The sequence below is a fragment of the Pelobates fuscus genome, chromosome 2, assembly GCF_036172605.1.
Source record: "Pelobates fuscus isolate aPelFus1 chromosome 2, aPelFus1.pri, whole genome shotgun sequence".
NCBI classification, from domain to species: Eukaryota; Metazoa; Chordata; class Amphibia; order Anura; family Pelobatidae; genus Pelobates; species Pelobates fuscus.
The window spans coordinates 286,873,727-286,888,791 of record NC_086318.1 but is presented as its reverse complement, the minus strand read 5'-3'; the positions used below and the strand labels follow the sequence as shown (position 1 = coordinate 286,888,791).

General features: G+C 42.2%; 46 pseudogenes; all 46 read right to left on the bottom strand.

Annotated features, from left to right (window-relative positions):
• Positions 1–877: 877 nt before the first annotated feature.
• Positions 878–996, bottom strand: LOC134597280 (5S ribosomal RNA; annotated as a pseudogene).
• Positions 997–1,130: 134 nt separating this feature from the next.
• LOC134596115 (5S ribosomal RNA) lies at positions 1,131–1,249 on the bottom strand (annotated as a pseudogene).
• Positions 1,250–1,717: 468 nt separating this feature from the next.
• Positions 1,718–1,836, bottom strand: LOC134594789 (5S ribosomal RNA; annotated as a pseudogene).
• A 134-nt stretch (positions 1,837–1,970) lies between these two features.
• Positions 1,971–2,089, bottom strand: LOC134594984 (5S ribosomal RNA; annotated as a pseudogene).
• A 134-nt stretch (positions 2,090–2,223) lies between these two features.
• LOC134597253 (5S ribosomal RNA) lies at positions 2,224–2,342 on the bottom strand (annotated as a pseudogene).
• Positions 2,343–2,476: 134 nt separating this feature from the next.
• On the bottom strand, positions 2,477–2,595 carry LOC134595450 (5S ribosomal RNA; annotated as a pseudogene).
• A 225-nt stretch (positions 2,596–2,820) lies between these two features.
• LOC134588245 (5S ribosomal RNA) lies at positions 2,821–2,939 on the bottom strand (annotated as a pseudogene).
• Positions 2,940–3,741: 802 nt separating this feature from the next.
• Positions 3,742–3,860, bottom strand: LOC134596559 (5S ribosomal RNA; annotated as a pseudogene).
• Positions 3,861–3,994: 134 nt separating this feature from the next.
• Positions 3,995–4,113, bottom strand: LOC134588239 (5S ribosomal RNA; annotated as a pseudogene).
• A 225-nt stretch (positions 4,114–4,338) lies between these two features.
• LOC134594824 (5S ribosomal RNA) lies at positions 4,339–4,457 on the bottom strand (annotated as a pseudogene).
• A 134-nt stretch (positions 4,458–4,591) lies between these two features.
• On the bottom strand, positions 4,592–4,710 carry LOC134597492 (5S ribosomal RNA; annotated as a pseudogene).
• A 315-nt stretch (positions 4,711–5,025) lies between these two features.
• Positions 5,026–5,144, bottom strand: LOC134594823 (5S ribosomal RNA; annotated as a pseudogene).
• A 751-nt stretch (positions 5,145–5,895) lies between these two features.
• On the bottom strand, positions 5,896–6,014 carry LOC134589066 (5S ribosomal RNA; annotated as a pseudogene).
• Positions 6,015–6,483: 469 nt separating this feature from the next.
• On the bottom strand, positions 6,484–6,602 carry LOC134597228 (5S ribosomal RNA; annotated as a pseudogene).
• A 134-nt stretch (positions 6,603–6,736) lies between these two features.
• LOC134595429 (5S ribosomal RNA) lies at positions 6,737–6,855 on the bottom strand (annotated as a pseudogene).
• Positions 6,856–7,232: 377 nt separating this feature from the next.
• LOC134594455 (5S ribosomal RNA) lies at positions 7,233–7,351 on the bottom strand (annotated as a pseudogene).
• Positions 7,352–7,576: 225 nt separating this feature from the next.
• Positions 7,577–7,695, bottom strand: LOC134597853 (5S ribosomal RNA; annotated as a pseudogene).
• A 134-nt stretch (positions 7,696–7,829) lies between these two features.
• Positions 7,830–7,948, bottom strand: LOC134592044 (5S ribosomal RNA; annotated as a pseudogene).
• Positions 7,949–8,082: 134 nt separating this feature from the next.
• On the bottom strand, positions 8,083–8,201 carry LOC134595150 (5S ribosomal RNA; annotated as a pseudogene).
• A 134-nt stretch (positions 8,202–8,335) lies between these two features.
• Positions 8,336–8,454, bottom strand: LOC134587918 (5S ribosomal RNA; annotated as a pseudogene).
• A 135-nt stretch (positions 8,455–8,589) lies between these two features.
• On the bottom strand, positions 8,590–8,708 carry LOC134595305 (5S ribosomal RNA; annotated as a pseudogene).
• Positions 8,709–8,842: 134 nt separating this feature from the next.
• Positions 8,843–8,961, bottom strand: LOC134596708 (5S ribosomal RNA; annotated as a pseudogene).
• A 134-nt stretch (positions 8,962–9,095) lies between these two features.
• On the bottom strand, positions 9,096–9,204 carry LOC134589287 (5S ribosomal RNA; annotated as a pseudogene).
• Positions 9,205–9,338: 134 nt separating this feature from the next.
• Positions 9,339–9,457, bottom strand: LOC134594872 (5S ribosomal RNA; annotated as a pseudogene).
• Positions 9,458–9,591: 134 nt separating this feature from the next.
• Positions 9,592–9,710, bottom strand: LOC134594168 (5S ribosomal RNA; annotated as a pseudogene).
• Positions 9,711–9,844: 134 nt separating this feature from the next.
• On the bottom strand, positions 9,845–9,963 carry LOC134589207 (5S ribosomal RNA; annotated as a pseudogene).
• Positions 9,964–10,097: 134 nt separating this feature from the next.
• On the bottom strand, positions 10,098–10,216 carry LOC134595201 (5S ribosomal RNA; annotated as a pseudogene).
• A 134-nt stretch (positions 10,217–10,350) lies between these two features.
• On the bottom strand, positions 10,351–10,469 carry LOC134588190 (5S ribosomal RNA; annotated as a pseudogene).
• A 134-nt stretch (positions 10,470–10,603) lies between these two features.
• On the bottom strand, positions 10,604–10,722 carry LOC134596706 (5S ribosomal RNA; annotated as a pseudogene).
• Positions 10,723–10,856: 134 nt separating this feature from the next.
• LOC134589286 (5S ribosomal RNA) lies at positions 10,857–10,965 on the bottom strand (annotated as a pseudogene).
• A 134-nt stretch (positions 10,966–11,099) lies between these two features.
• LOC134595015 (5S ribosomal RNA) lies at positions 11,100–11,218 on the bottom strand (annotated as a pseudogene).
• A 134-nt stretch (positions 11,219–11,352) lies between these two features.
• LOC134589206 (5S ribosomal RNA) lies at positions 11,353–11,471 on the bottom strand (annotated as a pseudogene).
• Positions 11,472–11,605: 134 nt separating this feature from the next.
• LOC134594011 (5S ribosomal RNA) lies at positions 11,606–11,724 on the bottom strand (annotated as a pseudogene).
• A 134-nt stretch (positions 11,725–11,858) lies between these two features.
• LOC134587841 (5S ribosomal RNA) lies at positions 11,859–11,977 on the bottom strand (annotated as a pseudogene).
• A 134-nt stretch (positions 11,978–12,111) lies between these two features.
• Positions 12,112–12,230, bottom strand: LOC134595602 (5S ribosomal RNA; annotated as a pseudogene).
• A 134-nt stretch (positions 12,231–12,364) lies between these two features.
• On the bottom strand, positions 12,365–12,483 carry LOC134592031 (5S ribosomal RNA; annotated as a pseudogene).
• A 134-nt stretch (positions 12,484–12,617) lies between these two features.
• On the bottom strand, positions 12,618–12,736 carry LOC134592020 (5S ribosomal RNA; annotated as a pseudogene).
• Positions 12,737–12,870: 134 nt separating this feature from the next.
• On the bottom strand, positions 12,871–12,989 carry LOC134595014 (5S ribosomal RNA; annotated as a pseudogene).
• Positions 12,990–13,123: 134 nt separating this feature from the next.
• LOC134592741 (5S ribosomal RNA) lies at positions 13,124–13,242 on the bottom strand (annotated as a pseudogene).
• A 134-nt stretch (positions 13,243–13,376) lies between these two features.
• Positions 13,377–13,495, bottom strand: LOC134597297 (5S ribosomal RNA; annotated as a pseudogene).
• A 134-nt stretch (positions 13,496–13,629) lies between these two features.
• Positions 13,630–13,738, bottom strand: LOC134589285 (5S ribosomal RNA; annotated as a pseudogene).
• Positions 13,739–13,872: 134 nt separating this feature from the next.
• On the bottom strand, positions 13,873–13,991 carry LOC134594871 (5S ribosomal RNA; annotated as a pseudogene).
• A 134-nt stretch (positions 13,992–14,125) lies between these two features.
• LOC134589205 (5S ribosomal RNA) lies at positions 14,126–14,244 on the bottom strand (annotated as a pseudogene).
• A 134-nt stretch (positions 14,245–14,378) lies between these two features.
• LOC134591098 (5S ribosomal RNA) lies at positions 14,379–14,497 on the bottom strand (annotated as a pseudogene).
• Positions 14,498–14,631: 134 nt separating this feature from the next.
• On the bottom strand, positions 14,632–14,750 carry LOC134595565 (5S ribosomal RNA; annotated as a pseudogene).
• Positions 14,751–14,884: 134 nt separating this feature from the next.
• Positions 14,885–15,003, bottom strand: LOC134588072 (5S ribosomal RNA; annotated as a pseudogene).
• Between the last annotated feature and the right edge of the window lie 62 nt (positions 15,004–15,065).

Genomic DNA, 15,065 nt, shown 5'->3' with positions numbered 1-15,065 from the left:
AAACCAGACCCGAGTCTGGATGGCTTCCGAGATCTGACGAGATCAGGCATTTTCAGACTGGTATGGCCGTAGGTGAAATTAAGAGAATGCGATCTCGCTAATGTTGGTAGAATATCAAACTCTGGTTGCGACAAAAGACAAGACGCTTCTGGATAGGGAAAAAAGTGGTCTGATTATGACATCATAATGGAAAAAAAGAAATAAACAAAAGCTTACGGCACCTGAGGTTCCTAGTTGGTCTCCCATAGGGAAAAAAGTGGTCTGATTATGACATCATAATGCAAAAAAGAAATAAACAAAAGCTTACGGCACCTGAGGTTCCTAGTTGGTCTCCCATACAAGTACTAACCAGGCCCGAGTCTGGATGGCTTCCGAGATCTGACATTTTCAGACTGGTATGGCCGTAAGTGAAATTAAGAGAATGCGATCTCGCTACTGTTGGTAGAATATCAAACTCTGGTTGCGACAAAAGACAAGACGCTTCTGGATAGGGAAAAAAGTGGTCTGATTATGACATCATAATGCAAAAAAGAAATAAACAAAAGCTTACGGCACCTGAGGTTCCTAGTTGGTCTCCCATAGGGAAAAAAGTTGTCTGATTATGACATCATAATGCAAAAAAGAAATAAACAAAAGCTTACGGCACCTGAGGTTCCTAGTTGGTCTCCCATACAAGTACTAACCAGGCCCGAGTCTGGATGGCTTCCGAGATCTGGCATTTTCAGACTGGTATGGCCGTAAGTGAAATTAAGAGAATGCGATCTCGCTAATGTTGGTAGAATATCAAACTCTGGTTGCGACAAAAGACAAGACGCTTCTGGATAGGGAAAAAAGTGGTCTGATTATGACATCATAATGCAAAAAAGACATAAACAAAAGCTTACGGCACCTGAGGTTCCTAGTTGGTCTCCCATACAAGTACTAACCAGGCCCGAGTCTGGATGGCCACAGAGATCTGATGAGATCAGGCATTTTCAGACTGGTATGGCCGTAAGTGGAATTTAGAGAATGCGATCTCGCTAATGTTGGTAGAATATCAAACTCTGGTTGCGACAAAAGACAAGACGCTTCTGGATAGGGAAAAAAGTGGTCTGATTATGACATCATAATGCAAAAAAGAAATAAACAAAAGCTTACGGCACCTGAGGTTCCTAGTTGGTCTCCCATACAAGTACTAACCAGGCCCGAGTCTGGATGGCTTCCGAGATCTGATGAGATCAGGCATTTTCAGACTGGTATGGCCGTAAGTGAAATTAAGAGAATGCGATCTCGCTAATGTTGGTAGAATATCAAACTCTGGTTGCGACAAAAGACAAGACGCTTCTGGATAGGGAAAAAAGTGGTCTGATTATGACATCATAATGCAAAAAAGAAATAAACAAAAGCTTACGGCACCTGAGGTTCCTAGTTGGTCTCCCATACAAGTACTAACCAGGCCCGAGTCTGGATGGCTTCCGAGATCTGGCATTTTCAGACTGGTATGGCCGTAAGTGAAATAAAGAGAATGCCATCTCGCTAATGTTGGTAGAATATCAAACTCTGGTTGCGACAAAAGACAAGACGCTTCTGGATAGGGAAAAAAGTGGTCTGATTATGACATCATAATGCAAAAAAGAAATAAACAAAAGCTTACGGCACCTGAGGTTCCTAGTTGGTCTCCCATAGGGAAAAAAGTGGTCTGATTATGACATCATAATGCAAAAAAGAAATAAACAAAAGCTTACGGCACCTGAGGTTCCTAGTTGGTCTCCCATACAAGTACTAACGAGGCCCGAGTCTGGTTGGCTTCCGAGATCTGACGAGATCAGGCATTTTCAGACTGGTATGGCCGTAAGTGAAATTAAGAGAATGCAATCTCGCTAATGTTGGTAGAATATCAAACTCTGGTTGCGACAAAAGACAAGATGCTTCTGGATAGGGAAAAAAGTGGTCTGATTATGACATCATAATGCAAAAAAGAAATAAACAAAAGCTTACGGCACCTGAGGTTCCTAGTTGGTCTCCCATACAAGTACTAACCAGGCCCGTGTCTGGATGGCTTCCGAGATCTGACGAGATCAGGCATTTTCAGACTGGTATGGCCGTAAGTGAAATTAAGAGAATGCGATCTCGCTAATGTTGGTAGAATATCAAACTCTGGTTGCGACAAAAGACAAGACGCTTCTGGATAGGGAAAAAAGTGGTCTGATTATGACATCATAATGCAAAAAAGAAATAAACAAAAGCTTACGGCACCTGAGGTTCCTAGTTGGTCTCCCATACAAGTACTAACCAGGCCAGAGTCTGGATGGCTTCCGAGATCTGACGAGATCAGGCATTTTCAGACTGGTATGGCCGTAAGTGAAATTAATAGAATGCGATCTCACTAATGTTGGTAGAATATCAAACTCTGGTTGCGACAAAAGACAAGACGCTTCTGGATAGGGAAAAAAGTGGTCTGATTATGACATCATAATGCAAAAAAGAAATAAACAAAAGCTTACGGCACCTGAGGTTCCTAGTTGGTCTCCCATACAAGTACTAACCAGGCCCAAGTCTGGATGGCTTCTGAGATCTGACGAGATCAGGCATTTTCAGACTGGTATGGCTGTAAGGAAAATTAAGAGAATGCGATCTCGCTAATGTTGGTAGAATATCAAACTCTGGTTGCGACAAAAGACAAGACGCTTCTGGATACGGAAAAAAGTGGTCTGATTATGACATCATAATGCAAAAAAGAAATAAACAAAAGCTTACGGCACCTGAGGTTCCTAGTTGGTCTCCCATAGGGAAAAAAGTGGTCTGATTATGACATCATAATGCAAAAAAGAAATAAACAAAAGCTTGCGGCACCTGAGGTTCCTAGTTGGTCTCCCATACAAGTACTAACCAGACCCAAGTCTGGATGGCTTCCGAGATCTGACGAGATCAGGCATTTTCAGACTGGTATGGCCGTAGGTGAAATTAAGAGAATGCGATCTCGCTAATGTTGGTAGAATATCAAACTCTGGTTGCGACAAAAGACAAGACGCTTCTGGATAGGGAAAAAAGTGGTCTGATTATGACATCATAATGGAAAAAAAGAAATAAACAAAAGCTTACGGCACCTGAGGTTCCTAGTTGGTCTCCCATAGGGAAAAAAGTGGTCTGATTATGACATCATAATGCAAAAAAGAAATAAACAAAAGCTTACGGCACCTGAGGTTCCTAGTTGGTCTCCCATACAAGTACTAACCAGGCCCGAGTCTGGATGGCTTCCGAGATCTGACATTTTCAGACTGGTATGGCCGTAAGTGAAATTAAGAGAATGCGATCTCGCTACTGTTGGTAGAATATCAAACTCTGGTTGCGACAAAAGACAAGACGCTTCTGGATAGGGAAAAAAGTGGTCTGATTATGACATCATAATGCAAAAAAGAAATAAACAAAAGCTTACGGCACCTGAGGTTCCTAGTTGGTCTCCATTAGGGAAAAAAGTTGTCTGATTATGACATCATAATGCAAAAAAGAAATAAACAAAAGCTTACGGCACCTGAGGTTCCTAGTTGGTCTCCCATACAAGTACTAACCAGGCCCGAGTCTGGATGGCTTCCGAGATCTGGCATTTTCAGACTGGTATGGCCGTAAGTGAAATTAAGAGAATGCGATCTCGCTAATGTTGGTAGAATATCAAACTCTGGTTGCGACAAAAGACAAGACGCTTCTGGATAGGGAAAAAGTGGTCTGATTATGACATCATAATGCAAAAAAGAAATAAACAAAAGCTTACGGCACCTGAGGTTCCTAGTTGGTCTCCCACACAAGTACTAACCAGGCCCGAGTCTGGATGGCTTCTGAGATCTGACGAGACCAGGCATTTTCAGACTGGTATGGCCGTAATAGAAATTAAGAGAATGCGATCTCGCTAATGTTGGTAGAATATCAAACTCTGGTTGCGACAAAAGACAAGACGCTTCTGGATAGGGAAAAAAGTGGTCTGATTATGACATCATAATGCAAAAAAGAAATAAACAAAAGCTTACGGCACCTGAGGTTCCTAGTTGGTCTCCCATACAAGTATTAACCAGGCCCGAGTCTGGATGGCTTCCGAGATCTGACGAGACCAGGCATTTTCAGACTGGTATGGCCGTAATAGAAATTAAGAGAATGCGATCTCGCTAATGTTGGTAGAATATCAAACTCTGGTTGCGACAAAAGACAAGACGCTTCTGGATAGGGAAAAAAGTGGTCTGATTATGACATCATAATGCAAAAAAGAAATAAACTAAAGCTTACGGCACCTGAGGTTCCTAGTTGGTCTCCCATAGGGAAAAAAGTGGTCTGATTATGACGTCATAATGCAAAAAAGAAATAAACAAAAGCTTACGGCACCTGAGGTTCCTAGTTGGTCTCCCATACAAGTACTAACCAGGCCCGAGTCTGGATGGCTTCCGAGATCTGACGAGATCAGGCATTTTCAGACTGGTATGGCCGTAAATGAAATTAAGAGAATGCGATCTCGCTAATGTTGGTAGAATATCAAACTCTGGTTGCGACAAAAGACAAGACGCTTCTGGATAGGGAAAAAAGTGGTCTGATTATGACATCATAATGCAAAAAAGAAATAAACAAAAGCTTACGGCACCTGAGGTTCCTAGTTGGTCTCCCATACAAGTACTAACCAGGCCCGAGTCTGGATGGCTTCCGAGATCTGATGAGATCAGGCATTTTCAAACTGGTATGGCCTTAAGTGAAATTAAGAGAATGCGTTCTCGCTAATGTTGGTAGAATATCAAACTCTGGTTGCGACAAAAGACAAGACGCTTCTGGATAGGGAAAAAAGTGGTCTGATTATGACATCATAATGCAAAAAAGAAATAAACAAAAGCTTACGGCACCTGAGGTTCCTAGTTGGTCTCCCATAGGGAAAAAGTGGTCTGATTATGACATCATAATGCAAAAAAGAAATAAACAAAAGCTTACGGCACCTGAGGTTCCTAGTTGGTCTCCCATAGGGAAAAAAGTGGTCTGATTATGACATCATAATGCAAAAAAGAAATAAACAAAAGCTTACGGCACCTGAGGTTCCTAGTTGGTCTCCCATACAAGTACTAACCAGGCCCGAGTCTGGATGGCTTCCGAGATCTGACGAGATCAGGCATTTTCAGACTGGTATGGCCGTAAATGAAATTAAGAGAATGCGATCTCGCTAATGTTGGTATAATATCAAACTCTGGTTGCGACAAAAGACAAGACGCTTCTGGATAGGGAAAAAAGTGGTCTGATTATGACATCATAATGCAAAAAAGAAATAAACAAAAGCTTACGGCACCTGAGGTTCCTAGTTGGTCTCCCATAGGGAAAAAAGTGGTCTGATTATGACATCATAATGCAAAAAAGAAATAAACAAAAGATTACGGCACCTGAGGTTCCTAGTTGGTCTCCCATAGGGAAAAAAGTGGTCTGATTATGACATCATAATGCAAAAAAGAAATAAACAAAAGCTTGCGGCACCTGAGGTTCCTACTTGGTCTCCCATACAAGTACTAACCAGGCCTGAGGCTGGATGGCTTCCGAGATCTGACGAGATCAGGCATTTTCAGACTGGTATAGCCATAACTGAAATTAAGAGAATGCGATCTCGCTAATGTTGGTAGAATATCAAACTCTGGTTGCGACAAAAGACAAGACGCTTCTGGATAGGGAAAAAAGTGGTCTGATTATGACATCATAATGCAAAAAAGAAATAAACAAAATTTTACGGCACCTGAGGTTCCTAGTTGGTCTCCCATAGGGAAAAAAGTGGTCTGATTATGACATCATAATGCAAAAAAGAAATAAACAAAAGCTTACGGCACCTGAGGTTCCTAGTTGGTCTCCCATAGGGAAAAAAGTGGTCTGATTATGACATCATAATGCAAAAAAGAAATAAACAAAAGCTTGCGGCACCTGAGGTTCCTAGTTGGTCTCCCATACAAGTACTAACCAGGCCTGAGGCTGGATGGCTTCCGAGATCTGACGAGATCAGGCATTTTCAGACTGGAATGGCCGTAAGTGAAATTAAGAGAATGCGATCTCGCTAATGGTGGTAGAATATCAAACTCTGGTTGCGACAAAAGACAAGACGCTTCTGGATAGGGAAAAAAGTGGTCTGATTATGACATCATAATGCAAAAAAGAAATAAACAAAAGTTTACGGCACCTGAGGTTCCTAGTTGGTCTCCCATACAAGTACTAACCAGGCCCGAGTCTGGATAGCTTCCGAGATCTGGCATTTTCAGACTGGTAAGGCCGTAAGTGAAATTAAGAGAATGCGATCTCGCTAATGTTGGTAGAATATCAAACTCTGGTTGCGACAAAAGACAAGACGCTTCTGGATAGGGAAAAAAGTGGTCTGATTATGACATCATAATGCAAAAAAGAAATAAACAAAAGCTTACGGCACCTGAGGTTCCTAGTTGGTCTCCCATAGGGAAAAAAAGTGGTCTGATTATGACATCATAATGCAAAAAAGAAATAAACAAAAGCTTACGGCACCTGAGGTTCCTAGTTGGTCTCCCATAAAAGTACTAACCAGGCCCAAGTCTGGATGGCTTCCGAGATCTGACGAGAGCAGGCATTTTCAGACTGGTATGGCCGTAAGTGAAATTAAGAGAATGCGATCTCGCTAATGTTGGTAGAATATCAAACTCTGGTTGCGACAAAAGACAAGACGCTTCTGGATAGGGAAAAAAGTGGTCTGATTATGACATCATAATGCAAAAAAGAAATAAACAAAAGCTTACGGCACCTGAGGTTCCTAGTTGGTCTCCCATACAAGTACTAACCAGGCCCAAGTTTGGATGGCTTCCGAGATCTGACGAGATCAGGCATTTTCAGACTGGTATGGCCGTAAGTGAAAGTAAGAGAATGCGATCTCGCTAATGTTGGTAGAATATCAAACTCTGGTTGCGACAAAAGACAAGACGCTTCTGGATAGGGAAAAAAGTGGTCTGATTATGACATCATAATGCAAAAAATAAATAAACAAAAGCTTACGGCACCTGAGGTTCCTAGTTGGTCTCCCATACAAGTACTATCCAGACCCGAGTCTGGATGGCTTCCGAGATCAGGCATTTTCAGACTGGTATGGCCATAAGTGAAATTAAGAGAATGCGATCTCGCTAATGTTGGTAGAATATCAAACTCTGGTTGCGACAAAAGACAAGACGCTTCTGGATAGGGAAAAAAGTGGTCTGATTATGACATCATAATGCAAAAAAGAAATAAACAAAAGCTTACGGCACCTGAGGTTCCTAGTTGGTCTCCCATACAAGTACTAACCAGGCCCGAGTCTGGATGGCTTCCGAGATCTGATGAGATCAGGCATTTTAAGACTGGTATGGCCGTAAGTGAAATTAAGAGAATGCGATCTCGCTAATGTTGGTAGAATATCAAACTCTGGTTGCGACAAAAGACAAGACGCTTCTGGATAGGGAAAAAAGTGGTCTGATTATGACATCATAATGCAAAAAAGAAATAAACAAAAGCTTACGGCACCTGAGGTTCCTAGTTGGTCTCCCATAGGGAAAAAAGTGGTCTGATTATGACATCATAATGCAAAAAAGAAATAAACAAAAACTTACGGCACCTGAGGTTCCTAGTTGGTCTCCCATACAAGTACTAACCAGGCCCAAGTCTGGATGGCTTCCGAGATCTGATGAGATCAGGCATTTTCAGACTGGTATGGCCGTAAGTGAAATTAAGAGAATGCGATCTCGCTAATGTTGGTAGAATATCAAACTCTGGTTGCGACAAAAGACAAGACGCTTCTGGATAGGGAAAAAAGTGGTCTGATTATGACATCATAATGCAAAAAAGAAATAAACAAAAGCTTACGGCACCTGAGGTTCCTAGTTGGTCTCCCATACAAGTACTAACCAGGCCCGAGTCTGGATGGCTTCCGAGATCTGACGAGATCAGGCATTTTCAGACTGGTATGGCCGTAAGTGAAATTAAGTGAATGCGATCTCGCTAATGTTGGTAGAATATCAAACTCTGGTTGCGACAAAAGACAAGACGCTTCTGGATAGGGAAAAAAGTGGTCTGATTATGACATCATAATGCAAAAAAGAAATAAACAAAAGCTTACGGCACCTGAAGTTCCTAGTTGGTCTCCCATACAAGTACTAACCAGGCCCAAGTCTGGATGGCTTCCGAGATCTGACGAGATCAGGCATTTTCAGACTGGTATGGCCGTAAGTGAAATTGACAGAATGCAATCTCGCTAATGTTGGTAGAATATCAAACTCTGGTTGCGACAAAAGACAAGATGCTTCTGAATAGGGAAAAAAGTGGTCTGATTATGACATCATAATGCAAAAAAGAAATAAACAAAAGCTTACGGCATCTGAGGTTCCTAGTTGGTCTCCCATACAAGTACTAACCAGGCCCGAGTTTGGATGGCTTCCGAGATCTGACGAGATCAGGCATTTTCAGACTGGTATGGCCGTAAGTGAAATTAAGAGAATGCGATCTTGCTAATGTTGGTAGAATATCAAACTCTGGTTGCGACAAAAGACAAGACGCTTCTGGATAGGGAAAAAAGTGGTCTGATTATGACATCATAATGCAAAAAATTAAATAAACAAAAGCTTACAGCACCTGAGGTTCCTAGTTGGTCTCCCATACAAGTACTAACCAGACCCGAGTCTGGATGGCTTCTGAGATCTGATGAGATCAGGCATTTGCAGACTGGTATGGCCGTAAGTGAAATTAAGAGAATGCGCTCTCGCTAATGTTGGTAGAATATCAAACTCTGGTTGCGACAAAAGACAAGACGCTTCTGGATAGGGAAAAAAGTGGTCTGATTATGACATCATAATGCAAAAAAGAAATAATTAAAAGCTTACGGCACCTGAGGTTCCTAGTTGGTCTCCCATACAAGAACTAACCAGGCCCGAGTCTGGATGGCTTCCGAGATCTGACGAGATCAGGCATTTTCAGACTGGTATGGCCGTAAGTGAAATTAAGAGAATGCGATCTCGCTAATGTTGGTAGAATATCAAACTCTGGTTGCGACAAAAGACAAGACGCTTCTGGATAGGGAAAAAAGTGGTCTGATTATGACATCATAATGCAAAAAACAAATAAACAAAAGCTTACGGCACCTGAGGTTCCTAGTTGGTCTCCCATACAAGTACTAACCAGGCCCGAGTCTGGATGGCTTCCGAGATCAGGCATTTTCAGACTGGTATGGCCGTAAGTGAAATTAAGAGAATGCGATCTCGCTAATGTTGGTAGAATATCAAACTCTGGTTGCGACAAAAGACAAGACGCTTCTGGATAGGGAAAAAAGTGGTCTGATTATGACATCATAATGCAAAAAAGAAATAAACAAAAGCTTACGGCACCTGAGGTTCCTAGTTGGTCTCCCATACAAGTACTAACCAGGCCCGAGTCTGGATGGCTTCCGAGATCTGACGAGATCAGGCATTTTCAGACTGGTATGGCCATAAGTGAAATTAAGAGAATGCGATCTCGCTAATGTTGGTAGAATATCAAACTCTGGTTGCGACAAAAGACAAGACGCTTCTGGATAGGGAAAAAAGTGGTCTGATTATGACATCATAATGCAAAAAAGAAATAAACAAAAGCTTACGGCACCTGAGGTTCCTAGTTGGTCTCCCATACAAATACTAACCAGGCCCGAGTCTGGATGGCTTCTGAGATCTGATGAGATCAGGCATTTTCAGACTGGTATGGCCGTAAGTGAAACTAAGAGAATGCGATCTCGCTAATGTTGGTAGAATATCAAACTCTGGTTGCGACAAAAGACAAGACGCTTCTGGATAGGGAAAAAAGTGGTCTGATTATGACATCATAATGCAAAAAAGAAATAAACAAAAGCTTACGGCACCTGAGGTCCCTAGTTGGTCTCCCATACAAGAACTAACCAGGCCCGAGTCTGGATGGCTTCCGAGAACTGACGAAATCAGGCATTTTCAGACTGGTATGGCCGTAAGTGAAATTAAGAGAATGCGATCTCGCTAATGTTGGTAGAATATCAAACTCTGGTTGCGACAAAAGACAAGACGCTTCTTTATAAGGAAAAAAGTGGTCTGATTATGACATCATAATGCAAAAAAGAAATAAACAAAAGCTTACGGCACCTGAGGTTCCTAGTTGGTCTCCCATACAATTACTAACCAGGCCCGAGTCTGGATGGCTTCCGAGATCTGACGAGATCAGGCATTTTCAGACTGGTATGGCCGTAAGCAAAATTAAGAGAATGCGATCTCGCTAATGTTGGTAGAATATCAAACTCTGGTTGCGACAAAAGACAAGACGCTTCTGGATAGGGAAAAAAGTGGTCTGATTATGACATCATAATGCAAAAAAGAAATAAACAAAAGCTTACGGCACCTGAGGTTCCTAGTTGGTCTCCCATACAAGTACTAACCAGGCCCGAGTCTGGATGGCTTCTGAGATCTGATGAGATCAGGCATTTTCAGACTGGTATGGCCGTAAGTGAAATTAAGAGAATGCGCTCTCGCTAATGTTGGTAGAATATCAAACTCTGGTTGCGACAAAAGACAAGACGCTTCTGGATAGGGAAAAAAGTGGTCTGATTATGACATCATAATGCAAAAAAGAAATAATTAAAAGCTTACGGCACCTGAGGTTCCTAGTTGGTCTCCCATACAAGAACTAACCAGGCCCGAGTCTGGATGGCTTCCGAGATCTGACGAGATCAGGCATTTTCAGACTGGTATGGCCGTAAGTGAAATTAAGAGAATGCGATCTCGCTAATGTTGGTAGAATATCAAACTCTGGTTGCGACAAAAGACAAGACGCTTCTGGATAGGGAAAAAAGTGGTCTGATTATGACATCATAATGCAAAAAAGAAATAAACAAAAGCTTACGGCACCTGAGGTTCCTAGTTGGTCTCCCATACAAGTACTAACCAGGCCCGAGTCTGGATGGCTTCCGAGATCAGGCATTTTCAGACTGGTATGGCCGTAAGTGAAATTAAGAGAATGCGATCTCGCTAATGTTGGTAGAATATCAAACTCTGGTTGCGACAAAAGACAAGACGCTTCTGGATAGGGAAAAAAGTGGTCTGATTATGACATCATAATGCAAAAAAGAAATAAACAAAAGCTTACGGCACCTGAGGTTCCTAGTTGGTCTCCCATACAAATACTAACCAGGCCCGAGTCTGGATGGCTTCTGAGCTCTGATGAGATCAGGCATTTTCAGACTGGTATGGCCGTAAGTGAAATTAAGAGAATGCGATCTCGCTAATGTTGGTAGAATATCAAACTCTGGTTGCGACAAAAGACAAGACGCTTCTGGATAGGGAAAAAAGTGGTCTGATTATGACATCATAATGCAAAAAAGAAATAAACAAAAGCTTACGGCACCTGAGGTCCCTAGTTGGTCTCCCATACAAGAACTAACCAGGCCCGAGTCTGGATGGCTTCCGAGAACTGACGAAATCAGGCATTTTCAGACTGGTATGGCCGTAAGTGAAATTAAGAGAATGCGATCTCGCTAATGTTGGTAGAATATCAAACTCTGGTTGCGACAAAAGACAAGACGCTTCTTTATAAGGAAAAAAGTGGTCTGATTATGACATCATAATGCAAAAAAGAAATAAACAAAAGCTTACGGCACCTGAGGTTCCTAGTTGGTCTCCCATACAAGTACTAACCAGGCCCGAGTCTGGATAGCTTCCGAGATCTGACGAGATCAGGCATTTTCAGACTGGTATGGCCGTAAGTGAAATTAAGAGAATGCGATCTCGCTAATGTTGGTAGAATATCAAACTCTGGTTGCGACAAAAGACAAGACGCTTCTGGATAGGGAAAAAAGTGGTCTGATTATGACATCATAATGCAAAAAAGAAATAAACAAAAGCTTACGGCACCTGAGGTTCCTAGTTGGTCTCCCATACAAGTACTAACCAGGCCCGAGTCTGGATGGCTTCCGAGTTCTGACGAGATTAGGCATTTTCAGACTGGTATGGCTGTAAGTGAAGTTAAGAGAATGCGATCTCGCTAATGTTGGTAGAATATCAAACTCTGGTTGCGACAAAAGACAAGACGCTTCTGGATAGGGAAAAGAGTGGTCTGATTATGACATCATAATGCAAAAAAGAAATAAACAAAAGCTTACGGCACCTGAGGTTCCTAGTTGGTCTCCCATACAAGTACTAACCAGGCCCGAGTCTGGATGGCTTCTGAGATCTGACTAGATCAGGCATTTTCAGACTGGTATGGCCGTAAGTGAAATTAAGAGAATGCGATCTCGCTAATGTTGGTAGAATATCAAACTCTGGTTGCGACAAAAGACAAGACGCTTCTGGATAGGGAAAAAAGTGGTCTGATTATGACATCATAATGCAAAAAAGAAATAAACAAAAGCTTACGGCACCTGAGGTTCCTAGTTGGTCTCCCATACAAGTACTAACCAGGCCCGAGTCTGGATGGCTTCCGAGATCTGACGAGATCAGGCATTTTCAGACTGGTATGGCCGTAAGTGAAATTAAGAGAATGCGATCTCGCTAATGTTGGTAGAATATCAAACTCTGGTTGCGACAAAAGACAAGACGCTTCTGGATAGGGAAAAAAGTGGTCTGATTATGACATCATAATGCAAAAAAGAAATAAACAAAAGCTTACGGCACCTGAGGTTCCTAGTTGGTCTCCCATACAAGTACTAACCAGGCCCGAGTCTGGATGGCTTCCGAGATCTGACGAGATCAGGCATTTTCAGACTGGTATGGCCGTAAGTGAAATTAAGAGAATGCGATCTCGCTAATGTTGGTAGAATATCAAACTCTGGTTGCGACAAAAGACAAGACGCTTCTGGATAGGGAAAAAAGTGGTCTGATTATGACATCATAATGCAAAAAAGAAATAAACAAAAGCTTACGGCACCTGAGGTTCCTAGTTGGTCTCCCATACAAATACTAACCAGGCCCGAGTCTGGATGGCTTCTGAGCTCTGATGAGATCAGGCATTTTCAGACTGGTATGGCCGTAAGTGAAATTAAGAGAATGTGATCTCGCTAATGTTGGTAGAATATCAAACTCTGGTTGCGACAAAAGACAAGACGCTTCTGGATAGGGAAAAAAGTGGTCTGATTATGACATCATAATGCAAAAAAGAAATAAACAAAAGCTTACGGCACCTGAGGTTCCTAGTTGGTCTCCCATACAAGTACTAACCAGGCCCAAGTCTGGATGGCTTCTGAGATCTGATGAGATCAGGCATTTGCAGACTGGTATGGCCGTAAGTGAAATTAAGAGAATGCGCTCTCGCTAATGTTGGTAGAATATCAAACTCTGGTTGCGACAAAAGACAAGACGCTTCTGGATAGGGAAAAAAGTGGTCTGATTATGACATCATAATGCAAAAAAGAAATAATTAAAAGCTTACGGCACCTGAGGTTCCTAGTTGGTCTCCCATACAAGAACTAACCAGGCCCGAGTCTGGATGGCTTCCGAGATCTGACGAGATCAGGCATTTTCAGACTGGTATGACCGTAAGTGAAATTAAGAGAATGCGATCTCGCTAATGTTGGTAGAATATCAAACTCTGGTTGCGACAAAAGACAAGACGCTTCTGGATAGGGAAAAAAGTGGTCTGATTATGACATCATAATGCAAAAAAGAAATAAACAAAAGCTTACGGCACCTGAGGTTCCTAGTTGGTCTCCCATACAAGTACTAACCAGGCCCGAGTCTGGATGGCTTCCGAGATCAGGCATTTTCAGACTGGTATGGCCGTAAGTGAAATTAAGAGAATGCGATCTCGCTAATGTTGGTAGAATATCAAACTCTGGTTGCGACAAAAGACAAGACGCTTCTGGATAGGGAAAAAAGTGGTCTGATTATGACATCATAATGCAAAAAAGAAATAAACAAAAGCTTACGGCACCTGAGGTTCCTAGTTGGTCTCCCATACAAGTACTAACCAGGCCCGAGTCTGGATGGCTTCCGAGATCTGACGAGATCAGGCATTTTCAGACTGGTATGGCCATAAGTGAAATTAAGAGAATGCGATCTCGCTAATGTTGGTAGAATATCAAACTCTGGTTGCGACAAAAGACAAGACGCTTCTGGATAGGGAAAAAAGTGGTCTGATTATGACATCATAATGCAAAAAAGAAATAAACAAAAGCTTACGGCACCTGAGGTCCCTAGTTGGTCTCCCATACAAGAACTAACCAGGCCCGAGTCTGGATGGCTTCCGAGAACTGACGAAATCAGGCATTTTCAGACTGGTATGGCCGTAAGTGAAATTAAGAGAATGCGATCTCGCTAATGTTGGTAGAATATCAAACTCTGGTTGCGACAAAAGACAAGACGCTTCTTTATAAGGAAAAAAGTGGTCTGATTATGACATCATAATGCAAAAAAGAAATAAACAAAAGCTTACGGCACCTGAGGTTCCTAGTTGGTCTCCCATACAAGTACTAACCAGGCCCGAGTCTGGATGGCTTCCGAGATCTGACGAGATCAGGCATTTTCAGACTGGTATGGCCGTAAGCGAAATTAAGAGAATGCGATCTCGCTAATGTTGGTAGAATATCAAACTCTGGTTGCGACAAAAGACAAGACGCTTCTGGATAGGGAAAAAAGTGGTCTGATTATGACATCATAATGCAAAAAAGAAATAAACAAAAGCTTACGGCACCTGAGGTTCCTAGTTGGTCTCCCATACAAGTACTAACCAGGCCCGAGTCTGGATGGCTTCCGAGATCTGACGAAATCAGGCATTTTCAGACTGGTATGGCCGTAAGTGAAATTAAGAGAATGCGATCTCGCTAATGTTGGTAGAATATCAAACTCTGGTTGCGACAAAAGACAAGACGCTTCTGGATAGGGAAAAAAGTGGTCTGATTATGACATCATAATGCAAAAAAGAAATAAACAAAAGCTTACGGCACCTGAGGTTCCTAGTTGGTCTCCCATACAAGTACTAACCAGGCCCGAGTCTGGATGGCTTCTGAGATCTGATGAGATCAGGCATTTTCAGACTGGTATGGCCGTAAGTGAAATTAAGAGAATGCGCTCTCGCTAATGTTGGTAGAATATCAAACTCTGGTTGCGACAAAA